This window comes from Rhinoderma darwinii, chromosome 5 (assembly GCF_050947455.1).
Source record: "Rhinoderma darwinii isolate aRhiDar2 chromosome 5, aRhiDar2.hap1, whole genome shotgun sequence".
Lineage (NCBI taxonomy): Eukaryota > Metazoa > Chordata > Amphibia > Anura > Rhinodermatidae > Rhinoderma > Rhinoderma darwinii.
The window spans coordinates 229,519,504-229,547,379 of record NC_134691.1 but is presented as its reverse complement, the minus strand read 5'-3'; the positions used below and the strand labels follow the sequence as shown (position 1 = coordinate 229,547,379).

The 27,876-nt window shown below is 48.4% G+C and overlaps 2 non-coding genes and 5 pseudogenes across 2 annotated transcripts; all 7 read left to right on the top strand.

The window, feature by feature from the left end:
• Positions 1–1,981: 1,981 nt before the first annotated feature.
• LOC142654318 (U2 spliceosomal RNA) lies at positions 1,982–2,171 on the top strand. Its single transcript, XR_012848995.1, has one exon. It is a non-coding gene; the product is annotated as a U2 spliceosomal RNA (small nuclear RNA).
• A 1,270-nt stretch (positions 2,172–3,441) lies between these two features.
• On the top strand, positions 3,442–3,511 carry LOC142654710 (U2 spliceosomal RNA; annotated as a pseudogene).
• A 12,065-nt stretch (positions 3,512–15,576) lies between these two features.
• LOC142653843 (U2 spliceosomal RNA) lies at positions 15,577–15,763 on the top strand. Its single transcript, XR_012848699.1, has one exon. It is a non-coding gene; the product is annotated as a U2 spliceosomal RNA (small nuclear RNA).
• A 1,269-nt stretch (positions 15,764–17,032) lies between these two features.
• On the top strand, positions 17,033–17,102 carry LOC142654709 (U2 spliceosomal RNA; annotated as a pseudogene).
• Positions 17,103–17,890: 788 nt separating this feature from the next.
• On the top strand, positions 17,891–18,069 carry LOC142654133 (U2 spliceosomal RNA; annotated as a pseudogene).
• Positions 18,070–24,356: 6,287 nt separating this feature from the next.
• Positions 24,357–24,564, top strand: LOC142654077 (U2 spliceosomal RNA; annotated as a pseudogene).
• Positions 24,565–25,842: 1,278 nt separating this feature from the next.
• LOC142654708 (U2 spliceosomal RNA) lies at positions 25,843–25,912 on the top strand (annotated as a pseudogene).
• Positions 25,913–27,876: the final 1,964 nt, after the last annotated feature.

Genomic DNA, 27,876 nt, shown 5'->3' with positions numbered 1-27,876 from the left:
AAGATATAAGAAATTGGCGCCCAATCACATTGTTAAATAATGATTATAAAATTGTGGCAAAGATTGTGGCAAACAGGTTAAACGATGTGATAGGTCTTATGGTAGGGGACTATCAGGTGTGCGCAGTACCTGGAAGAAAGATTTCTGACAACTTAGTGCTTTTAAGAGATATTATTTATTATTCAAATTTTAACAAAATTCCTTTATTTATTGAATCAACTGACTTTGAAAAAGCATATGATAAAGTGTCACACCGTTTTATGTTTACAGCTTTGAGACAGCTAGGTGTCCCTGAAAAACTGCTTCGAGTGATTAGAGGATTGTACAGTGGAGCTAATAGTCAAATATTAGTAAATGGTCATGTTAGTGAAGCATTTAGGGTAAGATCAGGAGTGAGACAGGGATGCCCTCTCTCCCCAATTCTTTTTATATGTGTAATTGAAACACTTTTAAAATCAGTTCAGCAGGACAAAGGAATGAGAGGAGTTTTTGTCCCAGGTGCCAATGGGAAAAATGTAAAATCGATAGGCTACATGGATGATGTGGCCTTTATCTGTAATTCTCAGAGTGATCTAAATAGAGCGAATCTCCATTTGAGGATTTTTTGTAGCTTGGCAGGGATGAATGTAAATTGGAGCAAATGCCAGCTAGTGAATTTTGGACAACAAATGGATGTAGTGGTGGATAAGATTCAAAAGAAAGAAGAGATAGAAATACTAGGTATAATTTTTGAGAAAGATTTAAAAGGCAAGAAGAGTCATGCAATATTGGAGAAAAAGGTGGAGAAGAAGATAAATTTTTGGAAATTGAGAAAATTGTCTTTTAAAGGGAAAATTTTAATAATCAAAGCTGTGATTTTACCTCTACTTTTATACACAACGATGATCCTCCCGCCGGGGAAGTTATGGATGAGAAGAATGACGAGGAAACTGTTCATTTTTTACTGGGGATCAAAAATGGAAAAGATAAGAAGAGCGACTGTTATGAGCAACCCCGAGCGGGGAGGGTATGGTTTTCCAAATATAGAGGTTTTTATAAAAATGCATTATTTTTTATTGATTTTTAAAACCGTACAGTGCAACAACAGGACAGCTGACATGTGTAAGTATCTAGCAGGTTGGTTGCTTACAAAATGGGGATGGTGTGAAAGGGACCTGAGGAGACCCATGTCATTGGTAATGCCTGTTTTTTATACGGTCCTCAGGTCCTTTAGTGATCAATACCGATTGAGTTCCCTTGGTAAGCCTGAGAAAAGTGCAATAGTACAACATTTGAGGAAAGATGAGGTTTTGTGTGATGTGCCATTTTGCAGTCCTGCACAGTCAGCTAAGATATGGAAGTTATTTTACGTGTCTGGGCTGTCAAATAGACAAAAAGACGTGACATGGCTCTCATTACATGGCTGCCTCCCAACCCGATCTTTTATGAGTAGACGGGGCATTAATATACGAGAAGTATGTCCAAGAGAGGGTTGTGGAGGTATAGAAGATATTTATCACATTTTGGGACTGTTTTTATGCCAGACAAGTTCTGTTTTTATTGGAGGGCCTGTTTGCTGCACTTACTGGTGTTAGGAATTTTATTTTTGAAAGGGTTTTAATTGGTCAAGATTTTACTTCTGATTTAAATGTACGCGTCTGCTGGATTGTTTTTACTATTTTTAAGGAGGTTTTATGGGATACTAGAAACCTGCTGGTTTTTGGAAAGAACATGCTAACTCCGAGAGAATGTAGAAAAGTGTTTTTATCCAGATTATTTACAGTGTTTTTATGTGATAAGAAGAGATTAGGTGATGGAAAAGCGGAAGAAATCTGGAAACATACGGAATGGAACAATTTTTGTAAGTAAACTTGATTATTTATTCTTTTACTAGAAGTGTCGACCAATAGGTTTTTTTTCCAAATGATGTTTTTTTAGACCTTGTTTTATGGTTTGAGTCACATGACGTGAAACTGATTACAGAAATATAAACGAGAGTCTGCTAACTGAGGAAAAAAAAAAAAAAAAAAAAAAAAAAATCTGTTCTTATCAGTTTAATATCTGATACGTCCCCTATCTGGGGACCATATATTAAATGGATTTTTAGAACAGGGAGATGGAAATAGAGCTTGCTCTGTCCACTCCACGCATTGACCTGGTATTGCAGTATTTCCAGGACCGGTGCACCCTTCCCTTATGTGTTGACTAAAATCAGATTCCAAAAGTGCTATTTGTGTTTGCTATTGTTTTTGTCTTTCTGATGGGATCTCCCCTTTTAATCCCATTATTTCAACACCTGTTGGACAATGCATTTGTACAGTCATGTGTGATAATGAGCTAATTTATTAAATGCAATTAATTAATACATTGCCACCTCTTGTTGTGTGTGTGTGTCTTCTGTGTTTCTGTGTTTCCGGCATTTCACATTGGAACAGCTCATTCACCTTCCTTGTCTTCTCTCCGCCCTCCCTCCTAGGTAAGTTAAAGAGCTGCACCTGAGCCAGCCACTGATTGATGCAGCACCACAGTCAAATAGTGGAGTGGAGTGGAGTAGGGGAACAGCAAACAGCCATTAAAGCAGCCAGCCGCCTACCCGCCACAATGGACCTACCTGTGTACACTAGATGGATGTGATGGAATGTACTGTCGTCCCTACATTTCAAGAAGAAGTAAGAATTGCAGTTGCAACAAACCCTTGCTTGCCTACAAAGAGAGCAGCAATTTGGATTTGTTACTTTGTTACCTGGAAGAATAACAAACTGTGCAAGGATGGAGGTTGTAGGAGCAAGGAGAACAAGTTGTCTGTAAAGTTGGTGGATGCCTATTTTCCATTTTGCAGTCCCTTGTCTCCCTCTTGTGGCCTCCTGGAGGCAACTAGCTGTGCAAAAAAAAGACAGCCTGGCGGCCGGCTGTTGCAGTGTTGCCCTCTCAGGCAACACTGAGTGACTGACTGAGCCGCACCGTCTTATATAAAGTTCAGACGGAACTTTGCACGTGTCATAGTGGAGCCCTCAGGATTCCAGAGCCAGCTTTCTGACATCATAATGGGGCCTCAGAGATAAAAGCCTGGGCCCAGGCAGTGTTGGTCAGTGCTGCTCAGCAGGCAGCACTGGACTGGACTGGATTACAGCTGATACAAGGTGTGAAGGAACAAGGGGTGGCTGTGGGCATGCACTTGCTGCCGCTGCCAGTGTTTATCTGCATGGCAGGAGGGCATTTGGGCGTTGCCAGGAAGGCGTTTTTATGTAGATTCCTCCTCTTTCAGCACTGCATTGTGGTGCAAGCAAAAGAAGCAAATCCTGTCTGGCTTCCTCTCCGGCCTTTATTCACCTCCCGCTTAGTAGCTGTAAATGTGTGTGAGCCTGCAGGGCCCCATGGAATTGCCTAGGAGTAGGCTGAATCGCTGCAAGGGGTGAACAGCAGTATTAGGCAGGCTCGGTCAACGCCCGGCCCATTCGGGTTATCGCTTCTCGGCCTTTTGGCTAAGATCAAGTGTAGTACCTGCTCAAGCTGAGGTTAGTAATCATCCCTGCCGGTGGTACGTGGGCCATCGTAGGGGGATGACAGAACGCCGAGGTGAGGGCAGGGAACCACAACGGTCATCGCTCTGGTGTACGCATTTGGTTTAAAGGTACCATTTGTAGGTGACCAGGCGACCGCCGGATCGAGGTCATTAGGCCGGGTAGTTTGGAAGCCCGAGTTGCTATGTGCCCCAGGGCTGGTGACCCTGGGGTGCCCTAACTCACTGGGGGTGGGATCCCACTGAGTGAAGGCACACTTGCACGCACTCTCTTTCACGCTATATGAGCACACACCTTTATTCTCCCGGCCTTCTGGCTGGGAGATGAGGAATTTTTTATACCTGGCGGATGTCCAGGCTGTATCACAGCGCACATCCACTTATTTAATTTTGTTTTTCACTGTGTGTTTGTCACGTTTGTCACAAGGATTTTGGGATGCGGTGCCCTTTTGGGACCCTCCTGAGGTCTAGGGGGAAAATGTGTGGCCTTCTGGTTCCTTTTTCCCCTGCAACCCGGCCTCCCTTCTTCGGAGGGGAGGTGCAACTAGGATGCAGGCTCCTAGGTGGACACTGGGGTGGCAGCCCAGGTAGAAGCCTAGGAGTGTGTTTGGGTCTCCCTAAGCTTCGGCGAGGGGGGACCATCGATCCTTGATCCTCTAGGCCTATGGTTTGGAGGGTCAGGGAATGGTTATGCGGGGCCTCTCTCTTTTAAGAGAAGGGCTGCGATAGACCGCATCCTTGTGCACTTTTTGTGTGGCACCTCTGCACTTTTTATGCACTTGGGTGATAGAAAGCACGACTCGGGCTTTCAATAAAAAAAAAAAAAAAAAAAAATCTGTTCTTATCAGTCCTTGTAAGGATAGATAGCTCGGAGAACCACTGGGGGCTATAAACACTAGCTTAGCGATCCAAGAGCGTTCCAGACGAAGCCGGCGACGAACTGCGGAGAAGAACCACCGAAGACGAAGATCCAGAAGGGAGAAGCCGCCATCGGGGAAGAAGCTCCGGGAGATCGCTGCCGGGAAGAAGGAGAACTGCGACAGAGACCTTCGGAGAAGAGCCGCTGCTGAAGGGGATCTTTGAAGAAGCTCGGCCGCAGAAGAAGCTCGACGAGGAACCGCTGCGGAAGAAATTTCGTGGAAGAACCTCGGCCAGCAAGGAGAAGATTTGCATAGCTCCGCCCCCTTCGGGAAAGAGCTATCGAAGATCCTCCCCAAGCGACAGGAACAGCTGGAAGAAGCCATGGCCTCAACCAGCAACCCTGCCACCCAGAAGGAGAAGGCTGATGGACCAGGTGAGCCGGCCCAGGCCAGGACATCTCCTCCTGAAGCCTCCTCAAGCGGACAGGCCACCAGGAAGCCGAACCAGGCTGCTCCAACCCTGGAGCCCTGGATGAAGCAGACGGTGGCCCTGAAGCTGAAGGAGGTGGACGGGAGAGTGCCGGACATGACGGAAGAAGTGTTCTGCCAGAAGATGCTCCTGGACCAGGGCTTCGCTAAGCCGGAGACCATCAGCATCCAGGCCTTCATGACCGGGATGTTCTTCGTGACCTTCGCTTCGATCAACATCTGCAGAAGGTACTGGGAGATGGTGAAAGCGGCGAGGCCTGAATCCCCTTTCTCTCGCTTTGTGGGCAACTGCCCTGTCCAAAGAGAGGAAAGGCGGGTGACGGTCTCAATGCGGAACCCACACACCCCCGGCAAAGACATCACCACGCTCCTGAAGCGGTTCTGCACAGTGGTGAGGGAACCCACCCACATCCTGAACGGACTCGGCTTCTGGACTGGCAAGTGGTCGGTAATCGTCCGACTCAACAAGGATTCAAGCGCGGAAGACGGCCTCCAGCACCTGCCCCAGTCATTCTCGCTGGGCAACTCCTACGGCCTCATCTACTACCCGGACATGCCGCAGATCTGCAGGAGATGCAGCAAGAAGGGTCATTCGATGAAGGACTGCAAGGAGGACGCCTGCAAGAACTGCCGGGTAACAGGACACGAGACCAAAGACTGCCCGAAACGGACAATGTGCAACCTCTGCGGACAAGCAGCCCACTCCTACAAGGACTGCCCGAAGAGGGATCGATCCTGGGCAACTGTAGCGGCGAAAGCTCCGGCCAGAGGGAACCCCGCCCCAGCCAGAGCTCCAGCGGCGCAGAAGACCGGGAATAAGAAGGATGGTAAGAAGACGACAGTCCCTCCCCCCCGTCTCCCGGCCCTCCCTCGCCCTACCCTTCCCACCCTCCCTCGCCCGGCCCTCCCCACCCCCCCGTCCCCAACCCCTGTCACCCCCACTGAGGCTCTAACCTTCTCCTACCCACCCATCTCAGTGGTCCTGTCACCTGCACCTCTCCCAACCCAGCCTCCCTTCTCCCCAGCTCCAGCAGCACTAACATCTTCCCCTCCAGCTGCTGGAGTCCTCTCCCTGGAGGATTTTCCCCCTCTTGTCTCCTCAGGTGCCATCCAGAGGAAGAGAAAGGTGAGGGACAGCCCAGCTGCTGAGTCCTCAAAGCGACAAGTCGTAGAAATCTGCGAAGATTCCCTTGCGCAGCAGGAGGAAATGGAGCAGATGGTGGAGGAACTCGTGTCTGAACCTGAGGTCATCGACTTCACAACAGACATCCAGGTGGCTACAATCCTGGAACAATTTTTGTCAGAGGGCCTGCTGGATCTTTCGGACCCGCCAGGAGAGGAGGATCCGCCCGACCGGACTGGTAACTAAGGTGTATCGTTTGCACTAACCTTCTTTATTCTCCCCCCATGGCTGCTAAACTTAACATCTTTGGCCTCAATGTGAGGAGTGTTAGAGATAGGACTAGATGTCAGATGGTGCTAACTTTTCTTTCCAAGCAGTCGAGTGATGTATTTATGCTGCAGGAATGTACTCTCCCCTCTTCCAGGTCATACCATCATCTGGCCAGGCAGTGGACCCATGGCCCGTCCTACTGGTCTGGTGGGGGCGACTGTAAGTCTGCAGGGGTTGCCATCCTGATTAGGGGAAGCGTATTTACTGTTGACTCTGTCCAGGAGCTCGCCTGCGGCCGCTTGTTGGTCGTAGACGGTTCCTGGGCAGGAGAGCCGATTAGGCTCATCAACGTGTACGCTCCCCCTATGAAGGCTGAGCGCCTGGAACTATTCCAGACCCTGCGGACCCAGCTCGCCACCACTAGGGCAGTGGTGATGGCCGGGGACTTCAACTGCCCCATCGAAGAGGATGGACGAAGTTCCGGCACTTCAAACAAACTGGATGTCAGTTCCAAACTGCTTATCGAGATGGTAGCCGAAGCATCCTTGCAGGACGTTGTGGGCTCCATGGGGATCGGCTCTGTGAACTATTCATGGAGCCGACCCGATGGCTCACTTCGTTCTCGGATTGACTTTGTGTTCACCTCCCGGGCAGTCAAGCAGCATGGGCACTCCATGGTCCCCTGCTTCTTCTCTGACCACAGGGCCATTCTCTTCCAGGGTGCCATCGGCCACGGTTTTCCTCCCGGCCCTGGCTCCTGGAAGCTGAATTGTGCCCTGCTGGAAAGAGAGGAGGTACTGGCGGAACTTAGAGACGCCTATATTGTTTGGAGGAATGATAAAGTTTTCTTTGACAAAACCTGTGACTGGTGGGAATATGTTAAAGTTGAATTTCGTTGTTTCTTTCAGGCAAAAAGTCGCCAACAGGCGTGTGAGAGGAAGAGAGACTTCAGAGAGATGCAGCGTCAGCTGCGATCCCTGCAAGACCTCCTTCAATGCGGCTGGGACGTCAGGAAGGAGCTGGAGGAAGCCAAAAAGGGCCTGAAAAGGCACTTTGAGGAGGAATCCAAGCGAATTGTCTTTCGTTCCAAGGTGGAGAACCTGGAGAAGGGTGAGAAATGTAACTCGTTCTTTTTCAGGAAACTCCATGCCGGCCACACGCCCCTGAAGGAACTCCGAGATGAGACCGGAAACATGCATTCTGGGAAGAAGGAGGTGATGGGAGTCGTCACAGACTACTACCGAAGCCTCTACTCCCGGAAAACCACTGACCCCGAAGCCGCCGATAAATTCCTGTCAGGTATCACTAATCATCTTGATCCTGCAGGTACGGAGGCTATGGATGTACCCCTGACGGTGGAGGAACTGCTCTCTGCCGCTAAATCCTTCAGACCCGGCAGGACCCCGGGCAGTGATGGTCTCCCAGCAGAGCTCTATGTAGCGCTGGGGGACTTGATCTGTCCGGACCTGCTGGAGCTCTATGAGGAGATGGTGGTGGAGGGTAGAATGCCACCGTCCTTGAGAGAAGGCATGATCACGATCTTGTATAAGCGGAAGGGGGAGAGATGTGACCTGAAAAACTGGCGTCCCATCTCTCTCCTGAACGTGGACTACAAGATCCTCGCCAAAGTATTGGCCAACAGACTGAAGGTTGTCATCGGACGGATCATCGGATCGGACCAAACCTGCGGCATTCCTGGCCGTAGGGTGGCCGACAGTCTTGCCCTGGTGAGGGACACGGTGCATTACATGCAAAGCCGCCGTACACACGCGGCCCTGGTCAGTCTGGATCAGGAGAAGGCTTTTGACCGGGTCTCTCACGAATTCATGGGTAAGGCTCTGCGTAGGCTGCGGCTTGGCAGGTTGTTCTGTTTGTATGTTAACCTGATGTATTGCGACATTTACAGCTCGGTGCTGGTGAACGGCTGGAAGACTGACCCCTTTCCTGTATCGTCGGGGGTTAGACAAGGCTGTCCTCTTTCACCTCTCCTTTTTGTTTGTGTTATAGAGCTCTTCGCAGAGGCTATCCGGCAGAATGGAGAGATCAGAGGGATCACCGCACCAGGTCCAGGACACTTCGAGGTCAAATGCTCGCTGTACATGGACGACGTGACCGTCTTCTGCACTGACCAGAGTTCGGTGACTGCACTCGTCCAGACCTGCGAGGAGTTCGGACGCGCTTCAGGGGCAAAAGTCAACTGCGGGAAGTCGGAAGCCATGCTCTTCGGAAAGTGGTACCTGCCTTCTCCTGCCTCCTTCCCGTTTACTATCAAGCCGGACTTCATCAAAATTCTGGGAGTCTGGTTCGGTAAGGAAGGTGCAGCCCTAAAGTCGTGGGAAGAACGCTTGGCCAAAGTCAACCAAAGGATCGGACTGTGGAGCCTCAGACAACTCACTATTGAGGGCAAAGCAATGGTCCTGCGTAACGAAGTCTTGCCTGTGCTACAATACACTGCACAGGCATGGCCCCCTCTTGCCACCGTCTCGAGGGCCATTACCAGGACTGTGTTTCGCTTCATCTGGGGCTCGAAAATGGACAGAGTAAAGCGGACTGTTATGTACAAGGAGCCCCGCAAAGGTGGGAAGGGTATACCCGACATTCCCACTCTGCTGCGGATCGCTTTTGTATGTGACTGTGTTCGTAGGACTCTGAGGACAGCAAACGGCTCTGCGGGCAAGGCCATGTCCCGCTACTTCCTCCTTCCCCTCTGGCGAGGTTTTGGCTGGGACAAGTGGGACAGCTCCTTCCCTTACAACTGGCACGCTCCCTGGTTCTACGGAGATGTCGTCCGGTTTGTGAGGGAGCATCAACTGGAGGGTCTTAAGCCCGACTTGTGGAAACCTAAGACGATCCACAAGCACATCAGAGCAAAGGACTCACTGGAGTCTGTTCCAGGGCTTCATGCCGACACGTTGGAGACTGTTTGGACTAACGTGTCATCTGGCAGGTTGACCAACGGGCACAAGGACATTTCATGGATGGCCATCCAGGGAGGACTGCCTCTTAGGTCATTCATGCATGCCCGCAACCTGTGCAAGACCCGGTACTGCCCCAGGTGCCCCTTCACGGAGGAAACATCTTTGCACATTTTCTGGCAGTGCCCCTTTGCACAGGGTCTGTTGAAAGCCTTGGAACATGAACTCAAGGACTCAGTACCCAGGAACAGACTGTCGTACCGCTCGGTACTTTATGGACTATTTCCTGGGAATACCACGGATGGAGCAATCCAGGAAGCCTGGCGCCTTATGAACTGCTTTAAGGACGCTATATGGTTCGCCAGGAACCGTCTGATTTTGCGGAGAGAGAGTGTGTCCGTCCAGGACTGCCGCAGGCTGATCCACAGCCTGCTCAGAGACTATTCCACCTGGGACAGCCCGGACGTCGATGAGGAAGAGGACTGATACTCCCCTTCCCCCCACTCTCCCTTCTTGTGTGTTGTCTTTCAATAAAGCTTCGGGCCTGTGATTTCCCCCTTCCCTATCCCCTCCTACCCACTCCCCTATCCCATCACTTGTCTGTAATGCTTTGTTGTTTGGCTTTAGTGAATGCAAGAATGTTAGTGTAGCATGTGGTGTAATGTATAGCATAGGCTAGCCTGTACTGTGTATTATACTGTCATGTTATGTTTGACGACTGTTATTATTTATTATTTGCTGCTTCATGGCTTGCGCTGCGTCGCAGTAATGTTTGTATGATGACGATTGATTGTCAATAAAGCATTTTTCAATCAAAAAATCTGTTCTTATCAGTCCTTGTAAGGATAGATAGCTCGGAGAACCACTGGGGGCTATAAACACTAGCTTAGCGATCCAAGAGCGTTCCAGACGAAGCCGGCGACGAACTGCGGAGAAGAACCAGCGAAGACGACGATCCAGAAGGGAGAAGCCGCCATCGAGGAAGAAGCTCCGGGAGATCGCTGCCGGGAAGAAGAAGGAGAACTTCGGAGAAGAGCCGCTGCTGAAGGGGATCTTCGAAGAAGCTCGGCCGCAGAAGAAGAAGCTCGACGAGGAACCGCTGCGGAAGAAATTTCGTGGAAGAACCTCGGCCAGCAAGGAGAAGATTTGCATAGCTCCGCCCCCTTCGGGAAAGAGCTATCGAAGATCCTCCCCAAGCGACAGGAACAGCTGGAAGAAGCCATGGCCTCAACCAGCAACCCTGCCACCCAGAAGAAGAAGGCTGATGGACCAGGTGAGCCGACCCAGGCCAGGACATCTCCTCCTGAAGCCTCCTCAAGCCAACAGGCCACCAGGAAGCCGAACCAGGCTGCTCCAACCCTGGAGCCCTGGATGAAGCAGACTGTGGCCCTGAAGCTGAAGGAGGTGGACGGGAGAGTGCCGGACATGACGGAAGAAGTGTTCTGCCAGAAGATGCTCCTGGACCAGGGCTTCGCTAAGCCGGAGACCATCAGCATCCAGGCCTTCATGACCGGGATGTTCTTCGTGACCTTCGCTTCGATCAACATCTGCAGAAGGTACTGGGAGATGGTGAAAGCGGCGAGGCCTGAATCCCCTTTCTCTCGCTTTGTGGGCAACTGCCCTGTCCAAAGAGAGGAAAGGCGGGTGACGGTCTCAATGCGGAACCCACACACCCCCGGCAAAGACATCACCACGCTCCTGAAGCGGTTCTGCACAGTGGTGAGGGAACCCACCCACATCCTGAACGGACTCGGCTTCTGGACTGGCAAGTGGTCGGTAATCGTCCGACTGAACAAGGATTCGAGCGCGGAAGACGGCCTCCAGCACCTGCCCCAGTCATTCTCGCTGGGCAACTCCTACGGCCTCATCTACTACCCGGACATGCCGCAGATCTGCAGGAGATGCAGCAAGAAGGGTCATTCGGTGAAGGACTGCAAGGAGGACGCCTGCAAGAACTGCCGGGTAACAGGACACGAGACCAAAGACTGCCCGAAACGGACAATGTGCAACCTCTGCGGACAAGCAGCCCACTCCTACAAGGACTGCCCGAAGAGGGATCGATCCTGGGCAACTGTAGCGGCGAAAGCTCCGGCCAGAGGGAACCCCGCCCCAGCCAGAGCTCCAGCGGCGCAGAAGACCGGGAATAAGAAGGATGGTAAGAAGACGACAGTCCCTCCCCCCCGTCTCCCGGCCCTCCCTCGCCCTACCCTTCCCACCCTCCCTCGCCCGGCCCTCCCCACCCCCCCGTCCCCAACCCCTGTCACCCCCACTGAGGCTCTAACCTTCTCCTACCCACCCATCTCAGTGGTCCTGTCACCTGCACCTCTCCCAACCCAGCCTCCCTTCTCCCCAGCTCCAGCAGCACTAACATCTTCCCCTCCAGCTGCTGGAGTCCTCTCCCTGGAGGATTTTCCCCCTCTTGTCTCCTCAGGTGCCATCCAGAGGAAGAGAAAGGTGAGGGACAGCCCAGCTGCTGAGTCCTCAAAGCGACAAGTCGTAGAAATCTGCGAAGATTCCCTTGCGCAGCAGGAGGAAATGGAGCAGATGGTGGAGGAACTCGTGTCTGAACCTGAGGTCATCGACTTCACAACAGACATCCAGGTGGCTACAATCCTGGAACAATTTTTGTCAGAGGGCCTGCTGGATCTTTCGGACCCGCCAGGAGAGGAGGATCCGCCCGACCGGACTGGTAACTAAGGTGTATCGTTTGCACTAACCTTCTTTATTCTCCCCCATGGCTGCTAAACTTAACATCTTTAGCCTCAATGTGAGGAGTGTTAGAGATAGGACTAGATGTCAGATGGTGCTAACTTTTCTTTCCAAGCAGTCGAGTGATGTATTTATGCTGCAGGAATGTACTCTCCCCTCTTCCAGGTCATACCATCATCTGGCCAGGCAGTGGACCCATGGCCCGTCCTACTGGTCTGGTGGGGGCGACTGTAAGTCTGCAGGGGTTGCCATCCTGATTAGGGGAAGCGTATTTACTGTTGACTCTGTCCAGGAGCTCGCCTGCGGCCGCTTGTTGGTCGTAGACGGTTCCTGGGCAGGAGAGCCGATTAGGCTCATCAACGTGTACGCTCCCCCTATGAAGGCTGAGCGCCAGGAACTATTCCAGACCCTGCGGACCCAGCTCGCCACCACTAGGGCAGTGGTGATGGCCGGGGACTTCAACTGCCCCATCGAAGAGGATGGACGAAGTTCCGGCACTTCAAACAAACTGGATGTCAGTTCCAAACTGCTTATCGAGATGGTAGCCGAAGCATCCTTGCAGGACGTTGTGGGCTCCATGGGGATCGGCTCTGTGAACTATTCATGGAGCCGACCCGATGGCTCACTTCGTTCTCGGATTGACTTTGTGTTCACCTCCCGGGCAGTCAAGCAGCATGGGCACTCCATGGTCCCCTGCTTCTTCTCTGACCACAGGGCCATTCTCTTCCAGGGTGCCATCGGCCACGGTTTTCCTCCCGGCCCTGGCTCCTGGAAGCTGAATTGTGCCCTGCTGGAAAGAGAGGAGGTACTGGCGGAACTTAGAGACGCCTATATTGTTTGGAGGAATGATAAAGTTTTCTTTGACAAAACCTGTGACTGGTGGGAATATGTTAAAGTTGAATTTCGTTGTTTCTTTCAGGCAAAAAGTCGCCAACAGGCGTGTGAGAGGAAGAGAGACTTCAGAGAGATGCAGCGTCAGCTGCGATCCCTGCAAGACCTCCTTCAATGCGGCTGGGACGTCAGGAAGGAGCTGGAGGAAGCCAAAAAGGGCCTGAAAAGGCACTTTGAGGAGGAATCCAAGCGAATTGTCTTTCGTTCCAAGGTGGAGAACCTGGAGAAGGGTGAGAAATGTAACTCGTTCTTTTTCAGGAAACTCCATGCCGGCCACACGCCCCTGAAGGAACTCCGAGATGAGACCGGAAACATGCATTCTGGGAAGAAGGAGGTGATGGGAGTCGTCACAGACTACTACCGAAGCCTCTACTCCCGGAAAACCACTGACCCCGAAGCCGCCGATAAATTCCTGTCAGGTATCACTAATCATCTTGATCCTGCAGGTACGGAGGCTATGGATGTACCCCTGACGGTGGAGGAACTGCTCTCTGCCGCTAAATCCTTCAGACCCGGCAGGACCCCGGGCAGTGATGGTCTCCCAGCAGAGCTCTATGTAGCGCTGGGGGACTTGATCTGTCCGGACCTGCTGGAGCTCTATGAGGAGATGGTGGTGGAGGGTAGAATGCCACCGTCCTTGAGAGAAGGCATGATCACGATCTTGTATAAGCGGAAGGGGGAGAGATGTGACCTGAAAAACTGGCGTCCCATCTCTCTCCTGAACGTGGACTACAAGATCCTCGCCAAAGTATTGGCCAACAGACTGAAGGTTGTCATCGGACGGATCATCGGATCGGACCAAACCTGCGGCATTCCTGGCCGTAGGGTGGCCGACAGTCTTGCCCTGGTGAGGGACACGGTGCATTACATGCAAAGCCGCCGTACACACGCGGCCCTGGTCAGTCTGGATCAGGAGAAGGCTTTTGACCGGGTCTCTCACGAATTCATGGGTAAGGCTCTGCGTAGGCTGCGGCTTGGCAGGTTGTTCTGTTTGTATGTTAACCTGATGTATTGCGACATTTACAGCTCGGTGCTGGTGAACGGCTGGAAGACTGACCCCTTTCCTGTATCGTCGGGGGTTAGACAAGGCTGTCCTCTTTCACCTCTCCTTTTTGTTTGTGTTATAGAGCTCTTCGCAGAGGCTATCCGGCAGAATGGAGAGATCAGAGGGATCACCGCACCAGGTCCAGGACACTTCGAGGTCAAATGCTCGCTGTACATGGACGACGTGACCGTCTTCTGCACTGACCAGAGTTCGGTGACTGCACTCGTCCAGACCTGCGAGGAGTTCGGACGCGCTTCAGGGGCAAAAGTCAACTGCGGGAAGTCGGAAGCCATGCTCTTCGGAAAGTGGTACCTGCCTTCTCCTGCCTCCTTCCCGTTTACTATCAAGCCGGACTTCATCAAAATTCTGGGAGTCTGGTTCGGTAAGGAAGGTGCAGCCCTAAAGTCGTGGGAAGAACGCTTGGCCAAAGTCAACCAAAGGATCGGACTGTGGAGCCTCAGACAACTCACTATTGAGGGCAAAGCAATGGTCCTGCGTAACGAAGTCTTGCCTGTGCTACAATACACTGCACAGGCATGGCCCCCTCTTGCCACCGTCTCGAGGGCCATTACCAGGACTGTGTTTCGCTTCATCTGGGGCTCGAAAATGGACAGAGTAAAGCGGACTGTTATGTACAAGGAGCCCCGCAAAGGTGGGAAGGGTATACCCGACATTCCCACTCTGCTGCGGATCGCTTTTGTATGTGACTGTGTTCGTAGGACTCTGAGGACAGCAAACGGCTCTGCGGGCAAGGCCATGTCCCGCTACTTCCTCCTTCCCCTCTGGCGAGGTTTTGGCTGGGACAAGTGGGACAGCTCCTTCCCTTACAACTGGCACGCTCCCTGGTTCTACGGAGATGTCGTCCGGTTTGTGAGGGAGCATCAACTGGAGGGTCTTAAGCCCGACTTGTGGAAACCTAAGACGATCCACAAGCACATCAGAGCAAAGGACTCACTGGAGTCTGTTCCAGGGCTTCATGCCGACACGTTGGAGACTGTTTGGACTAACGTGTCATCTGGCAGGTTGACCAACGGGCACAAGGACATTTCATGGATGGCCATCCAGGGAGGACTGCCTCTTAGGTCATTCATGCATGCCCGCAACCTGTGCAAGACCCGGTACTGCCCCAGGTGCCCCTTCACGGAGGAAACATCTTTGCACATTTTCTGGCAGTGCCCCTTTGCACAGGGTCTGTTGAAAGCCTTGGAACATGAACTCAAGGACTCAGTACCCAGGAACAGACTGTCGTACCGCTCGGTACTTTATGGACTATTTCCTGGGAATACCACGGATGGAGCAATCCAGGAAGCCTGGCGCCTTATGAACTGCTTTAAGGACGCTATATGGTTTGCCAGGAACCGTCTGATTTTGCGGAGAGAGAGTGTGTCCGTCCAGGACTGCCGCAGGCTGATCCACAGCCTGCTCAGAGACTATTCCACCTGGGACAGCCCGGACGTCGATGAGGAAGAGGACTGATACTCCCCTTCCCCCCACTCTCCCTTCTTGTGTGTTGTCTTTCAATAAAGCTTCGGGCCTGTGATTTCCCCCTTTCCTATCCCCTCCTACCCACTCCCCTATCCCATCACTTGTCTGTAATGCTTTGTTGTTTGGCGTTAGTGAATGCAAGAATGTTAGTGTAGCATGTGGTGTAATGTATAGCATAGGCTAGCCTGTACTGTGTATTATACTGTCATGTTATGTTTGACGACTGTTATTATTTATTATTTACTGCTTCATGGCTTGCGCTGCGTCGCAGTAATGTTTGTATGATGACGATTGATTGTCAATAAAGCAATTTTCAATCAAAAATCTGTTCTTATCAGTTTAATATCTGATACGTCCCCTATCTGGGGACCATATATTAAATGGATTTTTAGAACAGGGAGATGGAAATAGAGCTTGCTCTGTCCACTCCACGCATTGACCTGGTATTGCAGTATTTCCAGGACCGGTGCACCCTTTCCTTATGTGTTGACTAAAAGCAGATTCCAAAAGTGTTTTTTCTCTTTGCCATTGTTTCTGTCTTTCTGAAGGGATCTCCCCTTTTAATCCCATTATTTCAACACCTGTTGGACAATGCATTTGTACAGTCATGTGTGATAATGAGCTCATTTATTAACTGCAATTAATTAATGAATAGATTGCCACCTCTTGTTTTGTGTCGTCTGTGTTTCTGTGTTTCCGGCATTTCACATTGGAACAGCTCATTCACCTTCCTTGTCTTCTCTCCGCCCTCCCTTTTAGGTAAGTTAAAGAGCTGCACCTGAGCCAGCCACTGATTGATGCAGCACCACAGTCAAATAGTGGAGTGGAGTGGAGTAGGGGAACAGCAAACAGCCATTAAAGCAGCCAGCCGCCTACCCGCCACAATGGACCTACCTGTGTACACTAGATGGATGTGATGGAATGTACTGTCGTCCCTACATTTCAAGAAGAAGTAAGAATTGCAGTTGCAACAAACCCTTGCTTGCCTACAAAGAGAGCAGCAATTTGGATTTGTTACTTTGTTACCTGGAAGAATAACAAACTGTGCAAGGATGGAGGTTGTAGGAGCAAGGAGAAGTTGTCTGTAAAGTTGGTGGATGCCTATTTTCCATTTTGCAGTCCCTTGTCTCCCTCTTGTGGCCTCCTGGAGGCAACTAGCTGTGCAAAAAAAAGACAGCCTGGCGGCCGGCTGTTGCAGTGTTGCCCTCTCAGGCAACACTGAGTGACTGACTGAGCCGCACCGTCTTATATAAAGTTCAGACGGAACTTTGCACGTGTCATAGTGGAGCCCTCAGGATTCCAGAGCCAGCTTTCTGACATCATAATGGGGCCTCAGAGATAAAAGCCTGGGCCCAGGCAGTGTTGGTCAGTGCTGCTCAGCAGGCAGCACTGGACTGGACTGGATTACAGCTGATACAAGGTGTGAAGGAACAAGGGGTGGCTGTGGGCATGCACTTGCTGCCGCTGCCAGTGTTTATCTGCATGGCAGGAGGGCATTTGGGCGTTGCCAGGAAGGCGTTTTTATGTAGATTCCTCCTCTTTCAGCACTGCATTGTGGTGCAAGCAAAAGAAGCAAATCCTGTCTGGCTTCCTCTCCGGCCTTTATTCACCTCCCGCTTAGTAGCTGTAAATGTGTGTGAGCCTGCAGGGCCCCATGGAATTGCCTAGGAGTAGGCTGAATCAATCGCTGCAAGGGGTGAACAGCAGTATTAGGCAGGCTCGGTCAACGGCCGGCCCATTCGGGTTATCGCTTCTCGGCCTTTTGGCTAAGATCAAGTGTAGTACCTGCTCAAGCTGAGGTTAGTAATCATCCCTGCCGGTGGTACGTGGGCCATCGTAGGGGGATGACAGAACGCCGAGGTGAGGGCAGGGAACCACAACGGTCATCGCTCTGGTGTACGCATTTGGTTTAAAGGTACCATTTGTAGGTGACCAGGCGACCGCCGGATCGAGGTCATTAGGCCGGGTAGTTTGGAAGCCCGAGTTGCTATGTGCCCCAGGGCTGGTGACCCTGGGGTGCCCTAACTCACTGGGGGTGGGATCCCACTGAGTGAAGGCACACTTGCACGCACTCTCTTTCACGCTATATGAGCACACACCTTTATTCTCCCGGCCTTCTGGCTGGGAGATGAGGAATTTTTTTATACCTGGCGGATGTCCAGGCTGTATCACAGCGCACATCCACTTATTTAATTTTGTTTTTCACTGTGTGTTTGTCACGTTTGTCACAAGGATTTTGGGATGCGGTGCCCTTTTGGGACCCTCCTGAGGTCTAGGGGGAAAATGTGTGGCCTTCTGGTTCCTTTTTCCCCTGCAACCCGGCCTCCCTTCTTCGGAGGGGAGGTGCAACTAGGATGCAGGCTCCTAGGTGGACACTGGGGTGGCAGCCCAGGTAGAAGCCTAGGAGTGTGTTTGGGTCTCCCTAAGCTTCGGCGAGGGGGGACCATCGATCCTTGATCCTCTAGGCCTATGGTTTGGAGGGTCAGGGAATGGTTATGCGGGGCCTCTCTCTTTTAAGAGAAGGGCTGCGATAGACCGCATCCTTGTGCACTTTTTGTGTGGCACCTCTGCACTTTTTATGCACTTGGGTGATAGAAAGCACGACTCGGGCTTTCAATAAAAAAAAAAAATCTGTTCTTATCAGTTTAATATCTGATACGTCCCCTATCTGGGGACCATATATTAAATGGATTTTTAGAACAGGGAGATGGAAATAGAGCTTGCTCTGTCCACTCCACGCATTGACCTGGTATTGCAGTATTTCCAGGACCGGTGCACCCTTTCCTTATGTGTTGACTAAAAGCAGATTCCAAAAGTGTTTTTTCTCTTTGCCATTGTTTCTGTCTTTCTGAAGGGATCTCCCCTTTTAATCCCATTATTTCAACACCTGTTGGACAATGCATTTGTACAGTCATGTGTGATAATGAGCTCATTTATTAACTGCAATTAATTAATGAATAGATTGCCACCTCTTGTTTTGTGTCGTCTGTGTTTCTGTGTTTCCGGCATTTCACATTGGAACAGCTCATTCACCTTCCTTGTCTTCTCTCCGCCCTCCCTTTTAGGTAAGTTAAAGAGCTGCACCTGAGCCAGCCACTGATTGATGCAGCACCACAGTCAAATAGTGGAGTGGAGTGGAGTAGGGGAACAGCAAACAGCCATTAAAGCAGCCAGCCGCCTACCCGCCACAATGGACCTACCTGTGTACACTAGATGGATGTGATGGAATGTACTGTCGTCCCTACATTTCAAGAAGAAGTAAGAATTGCAGTTGCAACAAACCCTTGCTTGCCTACAAAGAGAGCAGCAATTTGGATTTGTTACTTTGTTACCTGGAAGAATAACAAACTGTGCAAGGATGGAGGTTGTAGGAGCAAGGAGAAGTTGTCTGTAAAGTTGGTGGATGCCTATTTTCCATTTTGCAGTCCCTTGTCTCCCTCTTGTGGCCTCCTGGAGGCAACTAGCTGTGCAAAAAAAAGACAGCCTGGCGGCCGGCTGTTGCAGTGTTGCCCTCTCAGGCAACACTGAGTGACTGACTGAGCCGCACCGTCTTATATAAAGTTCAGACGGAACTTTGCACGTGTCATAGTGGAGCCCTCAGGATTCCAGAGCCAGCTTTCTGACATCATAATGGGGCCTCAGAGATAAAAGCCTGGGCCCAGGCAGTGTTGGTCAGTGCTGCTCAGCAGGCAGCACTGGACTGGACTGGATTACAGCTGATACAAGGTGTGAAGGAACAAGGGGTGGCTGTGGGCATGCACTTGCTGCCGCTGCCAGTGTTTATCTGCATGGCAGGAGGGCATTTGGGCGTTGCCAGGAAGGCGTTTTTATGTAGATTCCTCCTCTTTCAGCACTGCATTGTGGTGCAAGCAAAAGAAGCAAATCCTGTCTGGCTTCCTCTCCGGCCTTTATTCACCTCCCGCTTAGTAGCTGTAAATGTGTGTGAGCCTGCAGGGCCCCATGGAATTGCCTAGGAGTAGGCTGAATCAATCGCTGCAAGGGGTGAACAGCAGTATTAGGCAGGCTCGGTCAACGGCCGGCCCATTCGGGTTATCGCTTCTCGGCCTTTTGGCTCAGATCTGTAGTGGGTTTGAAACCATTAGGCAAGGTTCCTACAGTGGAAACCTACCTGCTCGGCCTTTTCGGTTTTCGGACCGAACTGCTGCTATTGAGGGGTGGCTGAAAGCTGTAGTGCCTTTTCCTTAGGAGGATCCGGATTCTTTTCGTGGAGGGAGAAATTCTTTGGACGTGGGATTCTGGATTATCGATTTGGATCAGGAGGCGATCGAGCTTGGATTTCTGGGCTGTGAGTATATTTTTCATTTGGAACGATGGAAGGAAGATCGGATAATTTCCAGGACTTCTTTGCGGATGATACTCCTTTGAAGGACACGATTCGTTTTGTCATCTCGCCGCAATACCGCCAGGTAAAAGAACTGGGGTTTCTTTATTCCAATGTGTTTGGTCCTATCCTGAAGATCAAGGATGGGGATTATTTTTGTGTTCAATCGTTTAACTCCCGTGGAATTCACGATGTTACTTTGAACTCTTGTGGGATTTGTGAAGCAGCGTATGCTCTCTATGAGCGAAATAGAGGACATGCTATGTTGGAGGGAGTAAAGGTCCTTCCTTTGTTTCAATATCAATATAAACTGCTGACAGTGCAAATGTACAACCCATTTATTTCTGATATGGAAGTCACATCTTTTTTGTACAACTTTTGTGAGAAGGTGACCCTTAAGAAACATGGGATTACTAATTTCGGTGCATGGAATGGGAAAAGGATCTACAGTGTGGTCTTTAAAAAAGATCCGACTGCTGAGGGGGGTGTTCTGAGACCACCCCCTATTATTTTCATCAACAGGAGTAGGGGTTATCTTTTTTTTACGGGGATGCCCCAATACTGTCGTAGATGTCGCAAATATGGACATGCTGACATGGCCTGTAAGCGTTGCATGAAATGCCATGATTCCGTTCATCAGGAAACAGATTGTCCTAAAAAAAGAGTGGAGGAAATTTTGTCAGATGAGGACTTCGTGCCTCCAGAAGAGGCGCAGGCTCCTATAGGTTCTGTGGTACAGAATAAGGGCAAGGAAAAAAAAGAGGAAAAAAAGAAGGATAAAAAGAGCTCCCAGGGGAAAACAAAATCCTCAGGTGTGGAGGCTTCAGTGGTAGAAAAAGAGAAAAAAATATCAAAAGAGAAAAAGGAGAAGAAAAAAGAGGAATTAACTGTGGTGTTGGAGACTCCCCTTTCACCCCCTGGGCAAGCAGGTTCGTCTGGTGCTCAGGAGGAGATGGAGGTGGCAACAAAAAGTTTAAAAAGATATACTAGAGAAGAAGAGAAAGTGAGTGATGAAGAGACTGACCAAAGTGGGAAGAAAAGCAAGGTTTATGATCTTCTTGGAGATATTTCTCCCTCTGACTCATCTGGAGCTGAAGATCTGAAGATTGATACTTCTCCACCATTTATCGATGAGGGCGGGGGAGAAAGCCCTGGCATCTTGGTTAAAAGATGATCAGGGCTGCCTCCCTGAATGTTCAGGGGTTTAATAACCAATATAAACGTACAGCCATTTATGATTTTTTTAATAATGAAAATTATGACTTTGTTTTCTTACAGGAATGTAATTTAGAAAAGAGATTATGTTATAAGTATCTACAAGGTATATGGAAAGGTAAATCTTGTTTTTCAGGTGGAAACGAATTCAAAAGTGACGGGATAGGTTTTTTATGTTCTAAAGATTGGGAAATTGTTAGGCATGAAGAAATATACCCAGGGCGCATACTTATGGTGGAGGTTTTAAAAGATAGCAAAAAAATCAAGTGTTTTTGCATATATGCAAATACAGAAAAAAAATTGAGAATTCACCTTTTTGAGTTACTACAGTTGTTTATTGTTGGTTCAGATCCCATCATCATTGGTGGTGATTTTAACTGCCAAATCTGTAAAAAAAAAGAAGGATCAGTATCTGTTTTGAAAAATATTCTTTCTGCCTGTAACTTTAAAGATACCTGGGAACTAGGTGGAAAAAGGAAAGAGTATGAGCTTACTTGGAGTAATCGTGGATGCTCATCTAGACTAGATTATATTTTTGTATCTAGTGATTTGATGTGTTCTTCTTTTAAATCCTTTGACAGTTGTTTTTCAGATCACAAGTTAATTGAATGTACACTAAATTATGAGGTTTCAGAAGGTAAGGTGCCATCACACTGGAAACTTAATGTGTCCCTCTTGGAAGGAAGTAAGGTTAAAGAAGAATTCTGTAAGTTTTATGATAAACTAAAACAAAAAGAGGGCGAGTTTAATAATGTATTGGAGTGGTGGGATTTCATGAAGAGGGGTTTTAAAACCTTCTTTGTTAAATATGGGAAGAAGATAGCCTATGCAAAAAAGAAACTATACATTGATCTTAGTTCTAGGCTCCAGTGTTTTTACCTATTTAGAAACAATGGTATAGAAATGGATGATCAAATTGAGGATGTAAAAAGTCAGATAAAAAATTTATTAAAAGAAAAAGGGAAAGAGATTATTTTCAACTCTCGTGTAAGAATCCTTGAAAAGGATGAGAAATGCTCTCATTTCTTTTTTAAAAAAATTAACGGGAAAAAAGATTTTATTGAGTGTCTAGAAGGGGAAACAAACCGTGAAGAAAAATTATTAAAAGCAAAAAATTTTTATGAGGAATTATTTTCCGAAAAGGTGCTTGATGCCTCTTTAAAGGAACATTTTATGGGGTTGTTAGATAAAAAGCTTAGCACTGATGAGATGATGTTTCTAGAGGAGGAATTTACTAAAAATGAAATATTAGATACGATTAATAGTTTTCAGAATTTAAAAACCCCTGGTATGGATGGTCTACCAATAGAATTCTATAAAAAATTTTGGGATGTAATAGGTGAGGATGTGTTCAAAGTTTTTTCTCAAATTGAATCTTCATTAATAATCCCGGAGTCCTGGTTGGAGGGTCTTATTGTTTTAATTTTTAAAAAAGGTGATAAAAAATTAATCAAGAATTGGAGGCCAATTACGCTACTGAACACCGATTATAAAATTTATGCAAAATTGTTAGGGAATCGTTTAAAAAAAGTGATAGCATCAATAATTGGGGTTGACCAGACATGCGCTGTGCCAAAAAGAAAAATTGTCGATTCTTTGGTTTTGCTACGGGATATTATTTGGGACAGCAAGGACCGCAATCAGGATTTAGCTTTGATCTCCTTTGATTTTGAAAAAGCTTATGATCGAGTTTCACACGATTTCTTATTCACAGTTTTAAGCAAATTAGGATGTTCAGAGGGTTTTATTAATCGTATTAAAATCTTATACAATGGAGGTTTTAGTAAAATTTCAGTTAATGGTTCCTTATCTGATAAAGTTCATATTCGATGTGGGGTGAAACAGGGCTGCCCTCTGTCACCTATCTTATTTATATGTGCAATTGAACCCCTCTTAGAGGCCTTTAGAAAAGATAAAGTAATTAACGGTTTTTTTATCCCGGGCTGTAAAAATGAACAAGTTAAAGTTATTGCATATATGGATGACGTGACAGTTTTGGTGCGTGATCTTAGAAGTTTTAATAGGGTTTTAAGAACAGTGGATTGGTTCTGTGGAGCATCAGGTTTCAAAGTGAATTTAGATAAAACCGGTGTTTTAACAATTGGGAAATTTACCCTTGAACCTGATTGTAAGTTGCTTAAAATGCATGACATGAAGATTTTAGGTATCTATTTTTCAGAATCTTGTGGGAATATAAAAAATTGGGAATCCTTGCTGGAAAGGGTAAGGAAAAAGATTTCCTTTTGGAATTTGCGAACTTTGACTCTTGAAGGTAAAATTTTGATCATAAAACAGGTTTTACTCCCCATGATTTTGTACATATCTGCTGTTTTTATCCCCCCAAATAATATCATGAAAAAACTTATTAAAATCTGTTTTTATTTCCTATGGAAATCAAATATGGAAAGAGTCAAAAGGGAGGAGTTGTATAAACCTAAGAATAAAGGAGGGAAAGGCTTCCCCGATATTAGGTCTTTTTTGTATATTAAATATTTGGCCTATTGTACAAGCACTTTATTGGGGCCCAGTTCAAAGATAAAAACTTTTCTTATTTATAATCTTGGGTTTTATATAAGGAAATACAAGTGGTTAGAAATTGACTTAAACAGACCATATAAGTTTTTACCACCAGAACATTATATTATTTTAGAGAAAATTTTAAGGGAGTTTGAGTTGTTAAAATCTGACTTAAGTATTATTACTAATCATAGAAAAGTGTTAAAGATCTTAGATGAGAGGAAAATTATGAGTTCTGTAACAGGTTTCTCTGTAAGAATTGTACAAGGTATTTGGATCAATGTTAACCTGTTTTACTTGTCTAACGAACATAAGGACCTGTTGTGGTGTATGTTGAAGGATTGCTTACCTACAAGAGAATTTCAGCATAGAAGAGGTTTGGTAAGACATGAAAGATGCCCAAGAGTAAGATGTAGCGGAAGTGAAACGCCAACGCATATTTTTTGGAATTGCTCATTTGCACAAAAGATTTGGAGGAAAGTTAGCATCTTAGTTAAATATTTGAGCAAAATTGATCATTTTGATTTTAATATGATCTTTTATGGATTGGGCATTGGTAAAGAGGATTTTAAAGTCGTATGGTTAATATTTACATGTGTTAAGATGGCTTTATGGAAAGCAAGAAATATTGTATTATTTAAAAGAGATCAGATATCTGTTGAAAACTGTCTTAAACTATGTTTAAGCTATCTGTATGTATATTTTTGGAGAGATAAATTATTACTAGGTACTGTGAGAGCAAATGAGATTTGGAAACCAGAAATGTGGAATGTACTTACCTTGTGATGTGTAATCTTGTATTGTTTTCTTCTTTGTTATACCTGTAAAAAAAAAAAAAAAAGTTAAAATATAATTAAAAAAAAAAAAGAAAACAAAACATATTAAAAAAAGAGAAAAAAAGTAATAATAACAATTAAAAAATGGATAAGATCATGAAAATTATATATTCATACTACAATGATGGTTTTGATGAAATCTAAGACTTTCAACCTATGTTTTGCGTTTTAAGATTTCAAATCTGAGTAGAAAAAAAAAAAAAAAAAAAAAAAAATCTGTTCTTATCAGTTTAATATCTGATACGTCCCCTATCTGGGGACCATATATTAAATGGATTTTTAGAACAGGGAGATGGAAATAGAGCTTGCTCTGTCCACTCCACGCATTGACCTGGTATTGCAGTATTTCCAGGACCGGTGCACCCTTCCCTTATGTGTTGACTAAAATCAGATTCCAAAAGTGCTATTTGTGTTTGCTATTGTTTTTGTCTTTCTGATGGGATCTCCCCTTTTAATCCCATTATTTCAACACCTGTTGGACAATGCATTTGTACAGTCATGTGTGATAATGAGCTAATTTATTAAATGCAATTAATTAATACATTGCCACCTCTTGTTGTGTGTGTGTGTGTCTTCTGTGTTTCTGTGTTTCCGGCATTTCACATTGGAACAGCTCATTCACCTTCCTTGTCTTCTCTCCGCCCTCCCTTTTAGGTAGGTTAAAGAGCTGCACCTGAGCCAGCCACTGATTGATTGATGCAGCACCACAGTCAAATAGTGGAGTGGAGTAGGGGGAACAGCAAACAGCCATTAAAGCAGCCCGCCCGCCCGCCCGCCCGCCCGCCACAATGGACCTACCTGTGTACACTAGATGGATGTGATGGAATGTACTGTCGTCCCTACATTTCCAAGAAGAAGTAAGAATTGCAGTTGCAACAAACCCTTGCTTGCCTACAAAGAGAGCAGCAATTTGGATTTGTTACTATGTTACCTGGAAGAATAACAAACTGTGCAAGGATGGAGGTTGTAGGAGCAAAGAGAAGTTGTCTGTAAAGTTGGTGGATGCCTATTTTCCATTTTGCAGTCCCTTGTCTCCCTCTTGTGGCCTCCTGGAGGCAAATAAATGTGCAAAAAAAAGACAGCCTGGCGGCCGGCTGTTGCAGTGTTGCCCTCTCAGGCAACACTGAGTGACTGACTGAGCCTCACCGTCTTATATAAAGTTCAGACGGAACTTTGCACGTGTCATAGTGGAGCCCTCAGGATTCCAGAGCCAGCTTTCTGACATCATAATGGGGCCTGCCTCAGAGATAAAAGCCTGGGCCCAGGCAGTGTTGTTCAGTGCTGCTCAGCAGGCAGCACAGGACTGGATTAAAGCTGATACAAGGTGTGAAGGAACAAGGGGTGGCTGTGGGCATGCACTTGCTGCCGCTGCCAGTGTTTATCTGCATGGCAGGAGGGCATTTGGGCGTTGCCAGGAAGGCGTTTTTATGTAGATTCCTCCTCTTTCAGCACTGCATTGTGGTGCAAGCAAAAGAAGCAAATCCTGTCTGGCTTCCTCTCCGGCCTTTATTCACCTCCCGCTTAGTAGCTGTAAATGTGTGTGAGCCTGCAGGGCCCCATGGAATTGCCTAGGAGTAGGCTGAATCGCTGCAAGGGGTGAACAGCAGTATGGGACAGGCTCGGTCAACGGCCGGCCCATTCGGGTTATCGCTTCTCGGCCTTTTGGCTAAGATCAAGTGTAGTACCTGCTCAAGCTGAGGTTAGTAATCATCCCTGCCGGTGGTACGTGGGCCATCGTAGGGGGATGACAGAACGCCGAGGTGAGGGCAGGGAACCACAACGGTCATCGCTCTGGTGTACGCATTTGGTTTAAAGGTACCATTTGTAGGTGACCAGGCGACCGCCGGATCGAGGTCATTAGGCCGGGTAGTTTGGAAGCCCGAGTTGCTATGTGCCCCAGGGCTGGTGACCCTGGGGTGCCCTAACTCACTGGGGGTGGGATCCCACTGAGTGAAGGCACACTTGCACGCACTCTCTTTCACGCTATATGAGCACACACCTTTATTCTCCCGGCCTTCTGGCTGGGAGATGAGGAATTTTTTTATACCTGGCGGATGTCCAGGCTGTATCACAGCGCACATCCACTTATTTAATTTTGTTTTTCACTGTGTGTTTGTCACGTTTGTCACAAGGATTTTGGGATGCGGTGCCCTTTTGGGACCCTCCTGAGGTCTAGGGGGAAAATGTGTGGCCTTCTGGTTCCTTTTTCCCCTGCAACCCGGCCTCCCTTCTTCGGAGGGGAGGTGCAACTAGGATGCAGGCTCCTAGGTGGACACTGGGGTGGCAGCCCAGGTAGAAGCCTAGGAGTGTGTTTGGGTCTCCCTAAGCTTCGGCGAGGGGGGACCATCGATCCTTGATCCTCTAGGCCTATGGTTTGGAGGGTCAGGGAATGGTTATGCGGGGCCTCTCTCTTTTAAGAGAAGGGCTGCGATAGACCGCATCCTTGTGCACTTTTTGTGTGGCACCTCTGCACTTTTTATGCACTTGGGTGATAGAAAGCACGACTCGGGCTTTCAATAGAAAAAATCTGTTCTTATCAGTCCTTGTAAGGATAGATAGCTCAGAGAACCACTGGGGGCTATAAACACTAGCTTAGCGATCCAAGAGCGTTCCAGACGAAGCCGGCGACGAACTGCGGAGAAGAACCAGCGAAGACGACGATCCAGAAGGGAGAAGCCGCCATCGGGGAAGAAGCTCCGGGAGATCGCTGCCGGGAAGAAGAAGGAGAACTGCGACAGAGACCTTCGGAGAAGAGCCGCTGCTGAAGGGGATCTTTGAAGAAGCTCGGCCGCAGAAGAAGCTCGACGAGGAACCGCTGCGGAAGAAATTTCGTGGAAGAACCTCGGCCAGCAAGGAGAAGATTTGCATAGCTCCGCCCCCTTCGGGAAAGAGCTATCGAAGATCCTCCCCAAGCGACAGGAACAGCTGGAAGAAGCCATGGCCTCAACCAGCAACCCTGCCACCCAGAAGAAGAAGGCTGATGGACCAGGTGAGCCGGCCCAGGCCAGGACATCTCCTCCTGAAGCCTCCTCAGGCGAACAGGCCACCAGGAAGCCGAACCAGGCTGCTCCAACCCTGGAGCCCTGGATGAAGCAGACGGTGGCCCTGAAGCTGAAGGAGGTGGACGGGAGAGTGCCGGACATGACGGAAGAAGTGTTCTGCCAGAAGATGCTCCTGGACCAGGGCTTCGCTAAGCCGGAGACCATCAGCATCCAGGCCTTCATGACCGGGATGTTCTTCGTGACCTTCGCTTCGATCAACATCTGCAGAAGGTACTGGGAGATGGTGAAAGCGGCGAGGCCTGAATCCCCTTTCTCTCGCTTTGTGGGCAACTGCCCTGTCCAAAGAGAGGAAAGGCGGGTGACGGTCTCAATGCGGAACCCACACACCCCCGGCAAAGACATCACCACGCTCCTGAAGCGGTTCTGCACAGTGGTGAGGGAACCCACCCACATCCTGAACGGACTCGGCTTCTGGACTGGCAAGTGGTCGGTAATCGTCCGACTGAACAAGGATTCGAGCGCGGAAGACGGCCTCCAGCACCTGCCCCAGTCATTCTCGCTGGGCAACTCCTACGGCCTCATCTATTACCCGGACATGCCGCAGATCTGCAGGAGATGCAGCAAGAAGGGTCATTCGGTGAAGGACTGCAAGGAGGACGCCTGCAAGAACTGCCGGGT